A 17077-nucleotide genomic window follows, 5' to 3' on the forward strand; every position below is an offset into this window, starting at 1 on the left:
TCAGGATTTTAAAAGGTTGCCCAGGTGATTCTAATGTGCAGCCAAGGTTGAGAACCACTGGACTAAGTGGTATTGCATTTAATCATCTCCTCTGTCTTATGAGATGGGTGTATGCCCCCATTTTACAGATGAGGAACCTAAGGTCCTGACTTGATGATAATAGGACTCCATACCTACACTGCCTTAACCAGGGGACAGAAGACAGAATCCATCATGTCATACCCAGGGGACAGAGTGGCCAAGGCTAGTACAGGCACCATCTCCTTCCCTCATCACACCCCTGGGAACTGGCTAGAATGAGGTCCTCCTGGAAAGGTGGGAGGGTCTGAAGAGCCACCTGGGCTGAAGCCAGGTCAGCGGTGCCAGCTGAGCCCAAGCGGACAGGCCTCTGCTGGCTGGAGGACAAGGCTGTGCCTCACACACCTTTAATTTTCAATAACGAAGTGATTGTAAATATGTGATTAGGGGCTGCAGCCTCAGCCATCCGTAGCCTTAAACAGCTGCTGCTACAGTGGCCAAGGCCACTGAAGCCCTTCCTCTGATCCTAGGGCTGTGGGGGATCTAGCAGGTCTGGCTTTCACCCAGCCATTAGAGGGGGGAAGGGTGTGGGTGCAGACAGCCTGAGGTTGCAAGCACGTCAGGAGCATCATTCTTCTTGCCTCCTGCTCCTGCCTGGCCTGCCTTTCCTCAATGCCTGACTGAGGCTGCAAACCTCAGAGGCGTGTTATTAATATAGTCATTCTCTTGAGGGTTGCTGTGTCCTGAGGGTGGGTAACAGAAAAGCAGCCACAGAGGGAAGCCGTGGCAACCTAGAGAGATCCATGCACCCACCCCATACCCCACACCAGGAAAAAAAAGCCCAGGGAACCAGCCCCCTTCTCCCTCCTCTGTGTCCCTTACAGTATCCATTAACGCCACAGGCATAGTAAGTGAGGGAGTGGGGGCCCAGGGGTGACTGAGCACGTGCACACTCCACCAGTTGCCGTTTAATGCTCTGTATTTCCTCAGACTGAGAGTGCATACGTGGCAATAGGATATATAGGTGTTTGGGTATTTGCTGCTTTCTCTTTTCTGTTATAAAGGAAATACAGATTCAACAAATACATGGGAAATAAATGAAAGCAAGGACAACAGACAGGCATAGAGGGCAGAGCCCCAGGCCGCTCCGGTTGCCTGGAATAAGGTCAAGGCTGTGAGCTGGGGAGAAGGAGGTTGCATCCCACAGGACCAGAGGCCAGGATCTGAGCGCAGGCTCACCACTGGAAATCCAATTTTTCTGCTCAGTTTGGAGCCAGAGGCCCAGGGGTCAGTAACAATGTGGCTGTCCTCAGGCAGGGGACACACCCGGTGGCTTGATCTCAGGGCCAGTTGGAAGTAGAATCCCCAGAGGGGCGGGTGGAGGGACTGGCTGTCTGTGAAGGGAAAGGAAGTATGTGATGGCAGAGTTAAGAGACTGTCCTGCAGCAGAACCAACCCCGAGGGGACGGGCGCTTTGGAGGGGTGGGAGTTGAGCCAAGACCAGAATAGCTCCTGGGGCTTCCTCAGCCCTGGGAAGCATTTGTATTTTCCCTGAAATGTCGAAATGACTCAAGCGTAAGGAATTGAAATGTCCGGTGGTCCCTCCCGTGTAAGGCGTGCCTTGCTGAGTTTTCTCAGGGTCCGGCCCCTTCCACCAAGTGCCCCTGTGGTATCCTTCTCAGAGAATGCTCAACCCAGCCCAGAGCACCCCTATGAGCCCCCAATATCTGTAGGTGCATCAGATCAGACTAAAATTCACAGACACGCAGAGTAAAGACAATGTCTGAGGAGCGTCTGACGAGTGGAAGGAGAAGACAACGCCTGCGCCTGGAGGGTGTGCAGCTCTGTGTTGAGACCTCGGGAAATGAGCAGCAGCCATGCCCTCACCCCCAAGGCTCACCTCTAGGCTTAGCACGGGACCTTGGAGCCCAGACAACCAGGCTGCCAGGCTCTCTTTCTGAGGAGCAAGGGAGTACAGGGCACAAGGCGTGTCAGGGGCCTGGGGCCGCAGAGGAGGGCCATCAGCTTCCTGACCTGCCGGTGGGAGGATGATCCACTCCTGTGTGGTTCGTGGCAGCTGCATATCGGCAGCTGGGGTGGCAAAGGGAGAGAGCCCATGAGGTCTCAGTAACCACAGGGGCACTGCCAGGCCAGGACAGGCTACAGAGCCGTTGATACACCCTGGGATAAGCATTCTTCTTTTCTAAAGAGGGGCCTGTGGGACTGGTACAGGAAAGAGCCGTGTAAGAGGCTTGTAAGCACCCTTTTGGAGTCAGGACTAGTCCTCTGGAAGACATCGCTACTGTCAGAAAGGAGCTCAGTTCTCAATTTCTCAGTCCTTGTTCTTGAGTAGCTCAGCGGAATAGGTCCTCCTGCATCCCTCCCTAACTCCCTCCCTGCCTTCCTCTCTCCGTCTTTTGGCACGTACCTCCTGCCAGGCACTGTTCTAGGTGCGGCTGTATGAGTGCCTGCCTGCCATGGGGTATCTATAAACTTGACCAAGTCAAGTGTACCCACCTGTTTCCAAGCAGCCACCTTGATTCCTTTGTTTCCCGGGACCCTCAGCAAAGACTTCCCTAGACTCGTGGTCGGCAAACTGCGGCTCGCGAGCCACATGCGGCTCTTTGACCCCTTGAGTGAGGCTCTTCCTAAGCCTTAGGGGTACCCTAACTAAGTTAATAACAATGTACCTACCTATGTAGTTTAAGTTTAAAAAATTTGGCTCTCAAAAGAAATTTCAATCGTTGTACTGTTGATATTTGGCTCTGTTGACTAATGAGTTTGCTGACCCTGCCCTAGACTAAGAACCCCTGGAGGGCAGGAGCCATGTCTGCATAGACTATGTCGCCAGTGGCTAGCACACAGAGAAACTACCTGAAGAATGCGGCTGGTTGGTGGGAGGATGGGTTGTGCCTCTCTTTGGCCTGTGCTGCAATCCTGAGAATAAAGACTGGTTTAAGCTTCTGAGAATAAAATGTCTCCTCTGACTTGCAGGCCGTCAGGTCTGTAATTACAACTCACAGTTCTAACAAAACCTTTTCCGATTGTGTGAGTTCCAGCTCTGGAAGGAGAAAGACTCAACTGAGGGCCAGGGATAATTCTGTGGACACCTCAAGAATTTGGTCAGGGAATGCCCATTAGGCCTCAAACACCTGAGCACATTCCTGCCCACTGGCCAGTCAGAGCCAAGCCATTGCTGGCCACCAGCATTACTCCCAACCTAGCAAACCTTCCAGTGCGTCTTAGGACCTCCAGCCCTTGTTGCTGCTGACCTGCCGCCTCTGAGGCACGTGGAGGTGGCACATTTCCTCAAGCCTCAGCCTCCCTGAGCTCTGCCCGCTAATTACACCAGGATGTCAGTTATTTATTCCTTAGAATGAGTCCAAGTCGCTGTGTTCTCGCCTCTCCCAGGGCTGGTTCCAGTTTAATTATGAAATGAAAGGTGACCGTGATTGTCTCCCCGCTCTCCTGAAATCTCCTGAGAGAGCAAGGAACCTGAGGAGTGGCAGCCATCCCTCCAGAACCCACCTCTCTCCTCTGTGTCCCCCAATCCAGTCACCAGCCAGACCCTCCCGACTGCCCTGGCCTATGGTGATCACACACACCAAGACATTTCTCCTGTTAAGCTGGATTCAGATGCAGCAAATATTGATTTATTGAGTTTCTTATATATTTTAAATGTTTTTAAATGGTGGTAAAAGACTCATAAATAAAAAATGTACCATCTTAACCATTTTAAGTGTACAGTTCAGTAGAGATAAGTACATTCACACTGTTGGGCAACCATCACCACCATCCATCTCCAAACTCTTAATCCTGAAAAACCAACTTTGTACCCATTAAACAGCAACCCCTCCCCTTCCCCTGCCTCTGGCAACCACCATTCTACTTTCTGTCTCTATGACTGACTACTCTAGACATCTCATACAAATGAGATCATTCAGTATTTGTCCTTTTTGTGACTGGCTTATTCCATTTAGCATAATGTCCTCATTCACGTGGTAACATATGTCATAATTTCCTTCCTTTTTAAGGCTGAATAATATTCCACCATATGGATAACCTACATGTTGTTCATCCAGTCATCCACTGGGAACACTTTGATTGCCTCTACCCTTTGGCTATTTAAATTATGCCTCTGTGGTCATGCGTGTACAAATATTTACTTGTATATTTTCAATTCTTTTGGATATATACATAGAAGTAGAATTACCAGATATGGTAGCTCTATTTTAAAATTTTGAGGAACTGCCATAATGTTTCCATGAGGCTATATCACTTTACATTCCTATCAATAGTACCCAAGGGTTCAAATTTCTCTGCATCCTCACCAACACTTGTTACAACAACAATAGCCGACACTTCTGAATGTTCATCATGCACCCTGAGCATTGCATCATTGACCAATTTAATCCTCATAACCCAATGGAGTCAGTGTGATTGTCTCCATTTCACAGATGAGGCCTAGGAGGAACACAGGCACTTTTTCAAGGCCCTACAGCTAAGAGGTGGCAAAGCTGGGATCTGATCCCAGAGCCCAGGCTGTCAACTGCTCTGACCTGCCATCCTTCTGGATGTGTCCAGCTTTGAGGGCTACTCCAGATTAGTGGCAGGTGAACTGGCTCAGACCAGTGGCCTCCTCGGTGGGAGCACAGGCCCAGTCACCTGCTCTCTCCCCACAAAGCCCTGTCCTCTGTCAACAGCTTGTGATGATTCTCACGCTCAGAGCTGGTTCTGTAGAGTGCAGGAGGACCTTTTAGACAAAGAACTGTAATACTGCTCTTCTGTTGCTGCTGTTGTCCTTTTGCCTAATGAGAAGATTTCCAGGGATAGGGAACATTAAGGGACTTTGGCAAAAAACACATATATACTTAGATCACTCTTACCTCTAGATCTAAGTAAAATCTCAGATTTCTGTTATGGGCAAGTGAGCAAAAGCTCTTTTCATTGAATTTTAAAACTAATCCTTCATTCATTCATTTGATCAATCAACTGTATCCACATGCCTACAATAATGCCCAGAACTAGTCTTTGCTAAACAAGTATATTTTTCTTCCCTTTCCCAGGGCCCAAGTCCTTCTCAGGAAGTCGGAGGACGACTGGAGTGAGCCTGCAGCTCTGTGCTGGCACAGGGCACGAAGCTCTGCCTGCATCTTTCCTTAATAAAACCACAGTGCATAAAGGACTGCTGGAGCCCACTCCCTCACCTCAGTAGTCAAACACTGACAATACATCAAGAAAGGAGGGCAGCTGGAAGGAAAACCGCAAGTATGTGGCACGCTCACCTGGGCATCCATCAATCTCGCTGATGGAGGCTCATTTTTTTGTCATGAATTCAATCTTAAGTAGACACTCATTTCTCTCTAGTTCCCACATCATTTGCAAAAAAATGAAAAGCACATAGTTACAGATGAATCCATCAAGGCAGGGGTAGGGATTCATGCTTGCCCAAATCCTCCCAAAAATATAAGGAGAAAGTGACCACTGTGGTGCTTACTGTGTTTCAACATCTGGAGTTCCATCCAGGTACTGTGTGAAAAATTATCAATGCATAAGAATGGGATGGGGGAAAGTTTGAGGGTGATAAGGAGGCTGCATCCTTTTCCCTCACACCTATCAGAAGGAAGAGTCTTTTAGAGGCTAATGGAAAGGTTATCAGGTGAAGGGTCAAATGATCCGACCTTCCTGACTTTGAACAAGTCACACCTCTGTGTTTCCTTTTGTAAAAGCAGGATGGTGGGTGGGGCCTCAGGTAGAGCACTGTTCTTAGTTTTTTCTGCATTGGTAAAATTCCTAGTGGTACAACCATTTGCAAAACTGGCAATAATAAAGCTACACATACACACCCGATGACTCAGTAATCCCACCCCAGGAATTATGCTCAACTGAAGTACATGCATATGTTTACTACTTTAAAAAGCCAACTAATAGCCATCACAGCAGAATAGATAAAAACACTGTGGTCTATTCAAACAATGAAATACTACTGAGTGATAATTATGACCAAACAACAACTATAGGCAACAGCATGAATGAATCTCACACAAATAATTTAAATGAAAAAAGCTAGACCAAAAGTACTGTATGATTCCATGTATATAAAGTACCAAAAAAGGCAAAACTGACCTACACAGTAAGAAGTCAAAACAGTGGTCACAGGAGAGGGGGATAAAGGCAGGAAGGTGACACATGGGGTGCCAACTCACCAAGCTGAACTACACAGTTTGCCATATGGACATTATACTTCAATAAAATTTATATTTAAAGGATTTATTTTAAAATATCAAATCATGGACCTGGGGAATTTTGAAACTAAGAAAACAACAAAACATCTCAGTAAGATAAAAATGTGATCCTGAAGTAACCCTATTGGATCACAGTTTTAGGCATCCGAAGAGATGAGCAGCCCTGCTGGTCCCAGGAATGAGCGGAGTGGGGGCTCCCAGCCTGGAGAGGCTGCTGAGCGGAGTGGGGGCTCCCAGCCTGAGAGGCTGCTGAGCGGAGTGGGGGCTCCCAGCCTGGAGAGGCTGCTGGCTCCTCAGAGAGAGCAGGTAACATGGCTATGGCTCCTAATGGTGACAGGGTATAAAAATATGGCCACCAGCCCCAGAGAAACGAAGCAAGGGGAGAACAGAGCAGAAAGCGGAGGGAAGTCCTCCAGAAAGACAAACGGCATCCCGAGTTGGGCCCTGTGGCCTCAGAGCACGGGGGAGGCTGTTGGTTTTCTCCTCAGCCTCCTGACCACGAGAAGCCTGGCATGGGATGGAGTTGCTTTGCTGGTAATTACATCCTGCTCAGACAGGGAGGTGATAGATCATCTCAGGGGAGGCTCCTTAATTGAAAAAGCGTCAATAGATAGAGATAAAAGCTTCTTCAGCTGAAAGCCTGGCTTCCTTAGTTCTGTCTGCTTGCATTTGGACCAACCTGCTAATGAGGCTCCCCCAGGAAGGGCCCTCTGGATCCTCTCTAGCTCCTGCCTGACAGGCTTGTCTCCTGAGGGAGGGGGAGCAAGCACGTGTCTCATGGCCGGGCAAGGCCTCCACCTCTCTCAGGAGAATCCACTCCCCAAATCTCGGAGTCAATGCTCTAAATGAGCCAGTGAATAACTGTCGTCCCAAACTGTGTTTCAATTTATCCTCACTGGTTACAGGGATGATCTGGGGACATTCTAGGCCAGGGGTGGGCAACCCCTGGCACACGTGCCAAACATGGCACGCCAGTAACCTTTGCTGGCACTCGAAACCCTCTCTTATAATCTTCCATTTACAATTTTTTTCTTAATATCGACTTTTTTATTTTTCAGATAAATTCAGTGTAGGTGCATCTTAGATAAATAAATAATTTTACATAACAAGTTATCTTAAAGACCATAGACATGGATTGACGAGAGAGGGGAAGAGCAATTTCTATGCCTCTGCCTTATCTCTCCCTGCCTTCCTAGATCCGACCAGTGTTTTGGTTTCATCCACATACGCTTGTGAATCTTTGTTCTCAGTGATGAATTTTGTTAAGTCTCGTAATAGGAGTAGCCTGACGGATGAAAGTAGTAGCTCGTGCATATCTCTGAAGGTCACGAAATATAAACCTGATGTAAAATCTCTGTCATCAGTGATGCAGCAGCAAAAGTCCCACTGATAATATCAAACGGAGTCATAAAGTTTTCTGTCGGACTATCAGTGTACATGTATACATTAAAAAATAAAATGTATTTTTCATCATCATATACTGTGTTTTTGTCGCTCAAATGAATTTTATTATTTCTTCAAGGTTCTTCACATATGTACACCTTAAGAGATATCAAGTAGGCATAACATGTTCTCAAAAAATTAGGGCTGGCACGCAGAATTTTGAGTCAGAGATTTTGCTGGTTTTGGCACGCACTCACAAAAAGGTTGCCCACCCCTGTTCTAGGCCATTAGTTTTGCATTACTTCTCCTTCCAAAGACCTCTGAGGTCGTTTCCTACCAGAGGGCACCAGGAGAAAACAACTCAAAGCCCCCACTTGACTTTGTGAGCAGTTTTGAAGATAGCCTTTTTGGGTGAAGAGGAAGTGGAGTCTGAATTATCACCTACCAAGAGGTTTGGGGATGCCCAGCATCTTCACTGATTAACTCACCCCACAGAATGTACTGGAATGTACTGGCCACCCACCTCCCACGTGCCAAGGACTGTGTTCACCTTTGAGCCTGCCTGGCTGACACAGAAGCGCCTCCTTTAACCCGCCATTGCACAGAGGCGCCATCAATCTTGGGAACAGAGTGGACAACCACAGACGGAATGATGGGGGCTACGTGGACGCAGAGCTGCTTTATCACACCCAGAGCAGTGACTCATGGTTCATCGTAAATGGGAAAGGTGGTCTCTGTGCTTCCTGGCCAGTCCTGTGCAGCATTTCCATCAAAAGGTGATATGCAGAGTTAGGACTCAGATGAAGATACAGACATACCCAAAGCTAAGAAAAGAGAGTGAGTGAGGGAATCAGGGTTTAATCTCAATATCAATGGCCTGGTTCAACTTAATGAATTATAATAAGATTTATGGTAAATTTCTAGGGTTAGGTTTAATAAATTTACCTAACTTCAAGATTGGAGAGCCCTTGTTCAACAGTCATTTATATAAAAAACTAGAGGCCCAATGCATGAAATTCGTGCAAGGGGCTCGGCCCTCACAGCCCCAGCTTCGTCCGGAAGGTCCTTTGGCTGTCTGGTCTAATTAGCATATTATGCTTTTATTATTATAGATGGAAGGATTTAGGTAACCATAAGCTTTTTTTAAAAGGCAAGAAAATCATATGATGGTTAAAATGCAACATGTTGGACATATGGTGGTCAACAGAACAGATAATAAAATCCCTAGACCCTGTGGCATCACTCTGAACAGCCACTGTGAGCCTAGAGGAAGTTGCCCAGGACAGTTGGGGGCTGGAAGCCGTCTTTTATGAGCAGCATTTGAAAACTGAGGACCATCAGAGGAGGTTAAGACAGAAACAGAAAGTTCAAATTCCTTTTCAAATTCTAAAAGTATATTGGAAGAGGAATTGGCACTTTATTCTGTGAAACATAAAATGGTAGAAGGAGAGCCAATGAATAGATTACGGGATTTTATTTATTTATTTATTTATTTAGCAAAAGGAGGACTTTCCAACAATTAGAAACAACACTCAAGACACAGAGGGGATGTGAGGGACTGGCCTATTCCAGGGGCTTGGCTTCCTGATATTTCCATATATGCCCTGGAGACTCCCTGGCTTTGTGTAAAACTGTCCCCAGGGAGCCACAGCCCCACCCTCTTGTATCACATAGCAGGAGTGAGGGATAGTCCAGGGACTCTCATAGTTTACATAATCCCAAAGAGCCTTTACAGCCTGATCATCCATCCTGCTTTTTTATTTGGTGGGTAAAAAACAATAAACATAAAAGTTGCCATTTTAACCATTTTAAATATATAGTTCAGTCGTACTAAGTACATTCATATCGTTATGCACCACCACCACCATTCATCTCCAGAACTTTCATCCTACTTTTCTTTTCTTTTTTCTTGTTAATCCTCACCAGAGGATATTTTTTCCATTGCTTTTCAAAGAGAGTAGAAGGGAGTGTGTGTGTGTGGGAGAGAGAGAGAGAGAGAGAGAGAGAGAGAGAGAGAGAGAGAGAGAGACAGAGAGACAGAGACAGAGAGAGAGAGAGAGAGAGAGAGAGAACCATCATGTGAGAGAGACACACCAATTGGTTGCCTCTCACATGCACTGAACCAGGAGATGGGGAGGAACCCGCATCCCAGGTATGTGCCCTTGACCAGGAATGAAACCCAAGACCCTTTGGTGCACGGGCCGACACTCTAACCACTGAGTCATACCAGCAAGGCTCATTCTACTTTTCAATGCCATCATGAAGTTAAAAAATTATTCCCCAAATCTGCTTCTAGTATTATCAGCCACATACTAGATGCCATGGCTTTCTCTGCAGGCCCACAAGGAGCATGAGTGTCCCTCTCTTTGTGCATACTTGCATTCCTAGTTAAACAAGCTTCCAACATCCATCCAGCAGGAAAGAGGGTCATGCCTGTCACTGGTTCCAGGTGAACATGTAATGACCACCACAGTCTGTCTTCTGTTTGCTTTGGTACAGAGGATGGCTTAAGAAACCTTTTTTTATGTCGGGACTGACAACCACCCCTGGGGAAATGGGTCAGCTTCGATCCAATTTCACTTTTCTCTGAAGGTAAAGGGGGAAAGTGATAATCAAGGGTTCCTGGGGTGTTCCAGTTGATCTGCCTGTCTCGGTGTTAATGTAAACAGTTAATTGCAGGCTTATATACCCTGGAGAATACAGGGCAGCTTTAATTAATTCCAGTACATGCCTTGCCATGTTTACATTCCAAATTACCTTCAAGTCAGAAGTATGTGGCCCAGAACCACAGTTTTGGGGCAATAAAATTCCATTGGCCGCTGCTTCTAGCATCTGGAAGTCATTTGCGAAAAGAGACAGAGTTTGCTATGTGGAAAAGTTAAATGTGCTTTGAGAGAGATGAGGTGACACTGGCTTTCCCCTAAGTTGCTGACATAAGGAAAGAACCAGGCTAGTTCCAGAGTAAAAGTGTGATGTCCTATGGCTTCTGAGCAGAGGGAGGAAACCCCACCATTTGCTGACATCAGCATGAAAGGAAGTCTAGGACAAGGGCCTGGGGAAAAGATGTTACTTATATCAGGATCCAATTTCTAGAAATTATTTCATGTTGGTACAGACACCAGCCCTGGGGTCTGCTAAAATTGGGGGTTATCTTCCTTTCCCCACTCCTTTTCTACCTCCCACCCAAGGGCCTCTTCCAGGATTCACAGAAAATTCCATCTGCATTAAGAAGGATTTCTGGAGACAACAGTTGGTTTTTCTGAACATTACAAGTGGTTGCACGATATCCCTAAAACACATGGGGCCCTAGGCACTTCTTACGTACTGAGAGCTGGAGCCCACTGAATGAACGAATCCTGTGAGTAGAAGGCCCTTGCAAATTTAATCTAGTCCATTCCCCTGCCTTTAGGCTGAGCGAAATACAAGCCACTCTAGACTTTCAGCCACCTACCTTATTATTTCCCCCTTCAGATCTAAGAAAGGAGGGCTGGGTTATGAAAAATACTTTGCATCTGCTCCTTTGGAAGTCAAATTTCCAAATGAGTCAATAGCAGTAAAGGATTTACAATATTCCTCTAAACAAATCAAAACTTCATGCAAATCCTATTATCTGTCAATGTCATTTTGCCTCCCACGCATTCAAAACTCAAGTTAGATTTATTGGTGATACACTTAAGAGTTCTACATTATCTCCCTCTCCCTGTGAGGTGGGGGACAGGATGCTGTCCCATCTTCCCAGTTGCAGGAACTGAAGGGAATAAAAGTGAGCCATGGAGTCAAACTGACCTGGATTGAGGCCCTGACTTGGGTTAACTTATTTAGCTTCTCTGAGTCTCTGTTTCTGTGTGTGTAAAGTGGAGATAATATGAAACTCCTCTGATGGGGTTGTTAAAGTATTAAATGAGTTGTAAAGGGCTTTGAGGCTAAGAACTCCCTGGATGGAGCCATCCTGACAGCTGAGTGGCTCTGAGGACCATGCAGCACTCATAGGCTCCCAGACCAATGTATCTGACTGTAGGTGGCAGAGGTGCACCCAGATGCTCCCTCCTGGAAACTCCCAGACCTCAGCTGTCCCGTGCACCGTGTTGCTATCCGACCCGGCATTCCACTGCCAGTGCTGCTCCACTTCGTCGTCCCCTCCTTCCTGTAAGTTGCCAAAAGGCAGGGACCACACCTGTGTAGATTACGGGGACAGTATAGTGCTTACAATGCCACCTGCAATGTGATGTCAATAAATACGTTCTTAAATGATCATCAAGGTGACATCACTGTTACGTGTTAACCACATTAGAAATTAAATTGCCTTGCTTCTCTCTCTAATCCACTTGGACAATCATGGGCTGAGTTCCTCATATCCTAGGCTGTGGGTGTTTATATAATTCCTATAATTAAGCAATTTGGGGTCTTCACTATGTAGGTCAGCATTTCACCACATGGGGTTCAGGTGGGAAGAGGATGTGCTATTAAAAATTCAGATTCCTGGCCCACACCCCAGACCTCCTGAATCTCTGGGGACAGAGACAGAAATCTTCCCTTTAAATAAACCCACCTGGCATAGCCTCTGTGGTTCCAAGCACTTCTGTTCCTACCCTGACCTTTTAGAATCTACCACAGTGGGCAGTTTTATTGTTCTTTGGGAATTCAGGGTGTGGCCAGTTAGTTACATATGTGGGCATAAGCCAGAGGAATTTGCATCTTCTGCCTGTCAAGAGAGTGTGTAAAATCAAGGCACCAGAGAGCAAGCGAAGTCTCTCAGGGCTCCAGAATGGGCAGTACAGACGGGGCACTCTGTCCAGAGCCTCAGAAGATGGAGCATCCTTCCCAGGCCACATCCCTGGGTGTGTCCTGCTTGGTGCTGATCCTTCGGGATGGATGGCTCTATAATTTTTATAAAGTAACCTAGGTGGTTGTGCTGCACAGTAAAATTGGAGAACCACAGTTTAAGGCCATGCGCCTCCACCCCCACTAGCTCTGTCGAGAGGCAGCACCATGCAGAGAAAAGACCAAGGAACCCTGGGAAGCTGAGAGCTGGGCTCCAGTCCTGGCTTTGCTGTTCCCAAGGATCCGAGTGATCCTCCAAGATGCCCCTGAGCATCTTGGAGCCTTAACTTGTCTTAATTATTAAATAATGGAAGTCAAACTAAATCAGCAGCTTTTGGATTTTGTTTTAGCAATAAAATCCTTTGGAGAAGCAACCTTCCCAGTACCTGGATACAGAAAACAGGTTACAGTGCAGAGACCGGCACCACCTGCAGCAGCCCTGGCGCTGTTCGGCAGGATCCTGGACTGTCCAGAACGCAGCTCTGAATCCTCTGGGCCACTTGATCTAACTAAGGTCCAGGTCTGACTTGTAGCTTTCACATCCCCAGACTCCACCCCAGGAATAGATGAGAGGGAAGGCATCAGCACAACCACGAACAGATGTGAATAGCTGGCAGGAGGATGTCTCATGGGTTCAGCCAGGTGTCCCACAGGTGGCTAAGAGCAGGCTCTGGGCAGCAGGTGGTGGTTTGGGAAAGGAGGTCCAGTCCCCCCAAGTCTAGTCACAGCCTAATTCCCCTGACAGCAAGTGGCCTCTGTTTTGTTTCCTTTCACTGCCAAGCAGGAGCTGCTTCCAGAAAAATAGGCCTTGGAAACTCACTGTATATGAGACTTCCTCCAAAGCATGTTTGCATACTCAAGACCCCTGTTAAGTCTGGTGGCAAATCAACCTGTTTAGCATGTTTTTAAGCCATTAAGTTTCAAACTTTTATTGGCTGACAGACTCTTTTTACAAGTAAAATTTGTCCAACATTCTTTGGAAAATTGTCTGTGAAACACAGAGATATAGTTTCAGAAGTATTTGAATGTGGGTTTGGGGAAAAAACTGACATTCTGAGAATTCAGAGGTGGGAAGAGGCAGAGATGGAATAATTTTTAGGGCTTTTGCCCCCTTTAAGTTTATATTCTACTAGTGGCCTGGTGCACGAAATTCGTGCATGGGGGGGTCCCTCAGCCCAGCCTGCACCCTCTCCAATCGGGGACCCTTGGGGGATGTCCGACCGCCGGTTCCGGTGGTCAGACACCCCCCTCTCAATCTGGGACCGCTGGCTCCTAACCGCTCACCTGCCTGCCTGCCTGATCGCCCCTAACTGCCTCTGCCTGCCTGCCTTATCATCCCTAACTGCCTCTGCCTGCCTGCCTGCCTGCCTGATTGTCCCTAACCCCTCTGCGTGCCTGCCTGATCTGGCTCCCAACTGCCCTCCCCTGCTGGCCTGATTTCGCCCCCAACTGCCCTCCCCTGCCGGGCTGATCTCGCCCCTAACTGTTCTCCCCTGCTGGCCTGATTGCCCCTAACTGCCTCTGCCTTCCTGATCACCCCTAACTGCCCTCCCCTGCCGACCTGATCTCGCCTCCAACTGCCCTCCCCTGCCGGCCTAATCTCGCCCCCAACTGCCCTCCCCTGCAAGCCTAATCACCCCTAACCGCCTCTGCCTCAGCCCCCACCACCATGGCTTTGTCCGGAAGGAAGTCAGACATCCGGAAGATGGCCGGTCAACCTGGTCTAATTAGCATATTACCCTTTTATTAGTATAGATAGATTATATGGGATAGAATTGCTTAAATGGGGGGAGGGGAGCCTTTTTCATCAGGAGGAGATGCTCTTGGCAGACAAAAACACATAATCCCTTATCTGGACTGACAGCCAGCCTTATGCACTATACTGCCAAAGCGGTCATTAAAAAAAAATGAACCGCTTTCTTACACCTTACACCAAACAGCTGTTGCTCTTAAAACCCCTCCTCAGCCCCCACCTTAGGTTCTGCCTTCGCAGTTCACCCAGATTAGCTTCTGATTGGTGGGTTTTTATGCTAGTCAGCGTCAAAAGCTCCACCTACTAGGCAGCCATTGGCTCCTTGCACTTCACCCAGATTTGGTTCTGTTTGGTCAGTTTCTATGCCAGTCAGCGTCAAAAGCTCCACCTCCTAGGCAGCCATTGGCTCCTCACACTTCACCCAGATTTGGTTCTGATTGGTCCGTTTCTATGCCAATAAGTGTCTCTGGCCTATCAACGGGCTTGATCAGAGAGGCGGGGCTGATCAGCAGCCCTGGCGGAGGCCCAAGAGAGGTGCAGCTGCTGGCCAGGCCCAGAGAGAGAGAGGCAAGTGCTGATCAATAGCTGCCACGGAGGCTATGGATCAGACCCTGCTTCTCTCTCCCAGCCTGTCTCTGGGCCTGATCCGCAGCCCCCTTGGCAGTCAGTGCTGGGTCACGGCACCTACAGCGATGGCAGTCAGGGCTGGGTCGCCATGGCAACCTAGCCCTGACTGCAGGACTGACTTCCAGTCAGTCGAGTCTTCAATCATTTGGATGTTACGTACCCTGGCTCTTTATATATATAGAGGGGATGAAAGCCTACAGGACTTAACTTTATGAAGACTTAAGTCCTAAGACAAACTAGTTATCTGCGAGAAATCTGCAGGTCCCTCTAGTTCACATGCTCTCTCTGACAGAATCTCAGGAAAAGACAGCAGACATGACCAGGGCCATCAGCGCCTACACCACTTTTTCCTAGAAGGCTGCCTGCTGGCCCTGCATGCAGCACCATGGGTGCTGGGCTGCAGAGTGCACAGGCTGGGGGTATGCTGTCAGCTCGTTCCATGCTTCCCACCATGGACCCAAGTCTGCAAAACAGCAATCTGCACAGCCAAACACAGCTTCTGGAAGTTTCCAAAGTCCTGTTCACATCTCAGCAGCCTATCACCCAGTAGGCTGAGTGACAGAGTGGGCCTTTCTTCATAGGTGAGACAGGTATGGTTAAGAACACAGGATCTAGAGCAAGACTACATACCTGGGCTCAAATCCTGGCTCTACCACTCAGAGCAACATAACTGTTGGCAAGTTCCTTAACATAAGTTAACATAAGTAATAGACTTAAAACAGTGCAGTAAGCACTAGAAGGGTGTCTACTGTTATTAACATTATATCACAACTTGGCCTTACTGACAAACTGTTTTGGGGCAGTGAGAAAGGGACAGTCCAGCCTGAATGGTCTCTGAGCCTCTACAAATATGCAGAGCTGAAAGGAAGGCATGATGGTGGGGAGAACATCCAAGATAAAACAAATATGTTGTCCTGTAGGAAAGAAGCCCCAGAATGGGGGCCAGGAAAGCTGGCCTCCTCTTGAGGCTGCACCATGAACTGGCTTTGTGACTGCGGGCAAGTCTCTGAGCCTCTCTGAGCTTCAGCTTCCCCAGGAATGAAATAACGGGGTTGACAGAAGTGATCTCAGAGTTTCTCCCAGCTTTTAAATTCTAGGATCCAAGCCCAGGTACTGGGTACAGGAAGGGCTGGCAGTGGGGATGACAGAAAGAGCCCTACTGAGTAAAAAACTACCCCGTGGTGTGCATCTGTGGGCTGGACAGAAGGCAGGAAAATGGATGTCCAGACACTTTCTTCAGCCCTGCTGAGGACTCTCCCCTGTCATGGTCCTCTAAGTAACTCAGAATGGTGCTGGTGCCCAGGCAGATATGGTCCTGAAAACATTCCCACATAGCTGCCATCCAGCTCCTTAGAGCTGTTCCATAGGTGAGAAGTTAAAGTCACACTAAGAAGAAAGTTTGGTAACAATGTGAAGCTCATGAGTGCAGCTGCTCTCTTATTCACATACTTGGTTCGCTGTGCCTGGCTTCTTTCCCATCTACCTCCCTTCTCCATGCCTAGGTGTTGACATGGAGCAAACCTCATCTTAGCTCAGTGTTTAGATGCAAAGAGCGTATTTTTTCCTTTCAGTTTTATTTTGTACTAGAGGCCCGGTGCACAAAATTGCGTGGGTGTCCCTCAGCCCAGCCTGCACCCTCTCCAATCTGGAAATCCCTCTCACAATCTGGGACTGCTGGCTCCCAACCGCTCGCCTGCCTGCCTGCCTGATTGCCCCTAACCACTTCTACTTGCCAGCCTGATCACCCCCTAACCACTCCCCTGCCAGCCCGATTGCCCCCACTACCCTCTGTTGCAGGCCTGGTCCCCCTAACTGCCCTCCCCTGCAGGCCTGATTGTCCCCCACTACCCTCCCCTGCTGGCCTGGTCGCCCCCAACTGCCCTCCCTTACTGCACTGAGCGCACCGAAATGCCCTCCCCCTACTGGCGCGCATCCAAAGAATTCCTTCTTTGTGCCTGGCCGGCCTGAATCAGTGAATAGAGGGTCGTACTGGGCACTGACAGGTCTCAGGTACGAGTCCGGTCAAGCACAAGTGCCTGCGTTGACAGCACATCCCCAGTGGCAGATGTGCAGGAGGCAGCTGGGCGTGTATCTCTCTCATCGATGTCTCTAACTCTCTATCTCTCTCCCTTCCTCTCTGTACAAATCAATATAATAAAAAAAGAATTCCTTCTTTTTTACAGAGCAAGATTCCATTGCGTAGATGTACTCGCTCATCTTCTGACTTTGA

At 48.0% G+C, this 17077-nt stretch overlaps 1 protein-coding gene across 8 annotated transcripts in view; it reads right to left on the reverse strand.

The window, feature by feature from the left end:
• The window catches only part of CACNA1C (calcium voltage-gated channel subunit alpha1 C), a 587470-nt gene that overhangs the window by 338354 nt on the left and 232039 nt on the right, over nucleotides 1-17077 (reverse strand). The gene's annotated exons all lie outside the window — the stretch shown is intronic.

Source organism: Myotis lucifugus, unplaced genomic scaffold, assembly GCF_000147115.1.
Source record: "Myotis lucifugus unplaced genomic scaffold, Myoluc2.0 scaffold_98, whole genome shotgun sequence".
NCBI lineage: Eukaryota > Metazoa > Chordata > Mammalia > Chiroptera > Vespertilionidae > Myotis > Myotis lucifugus.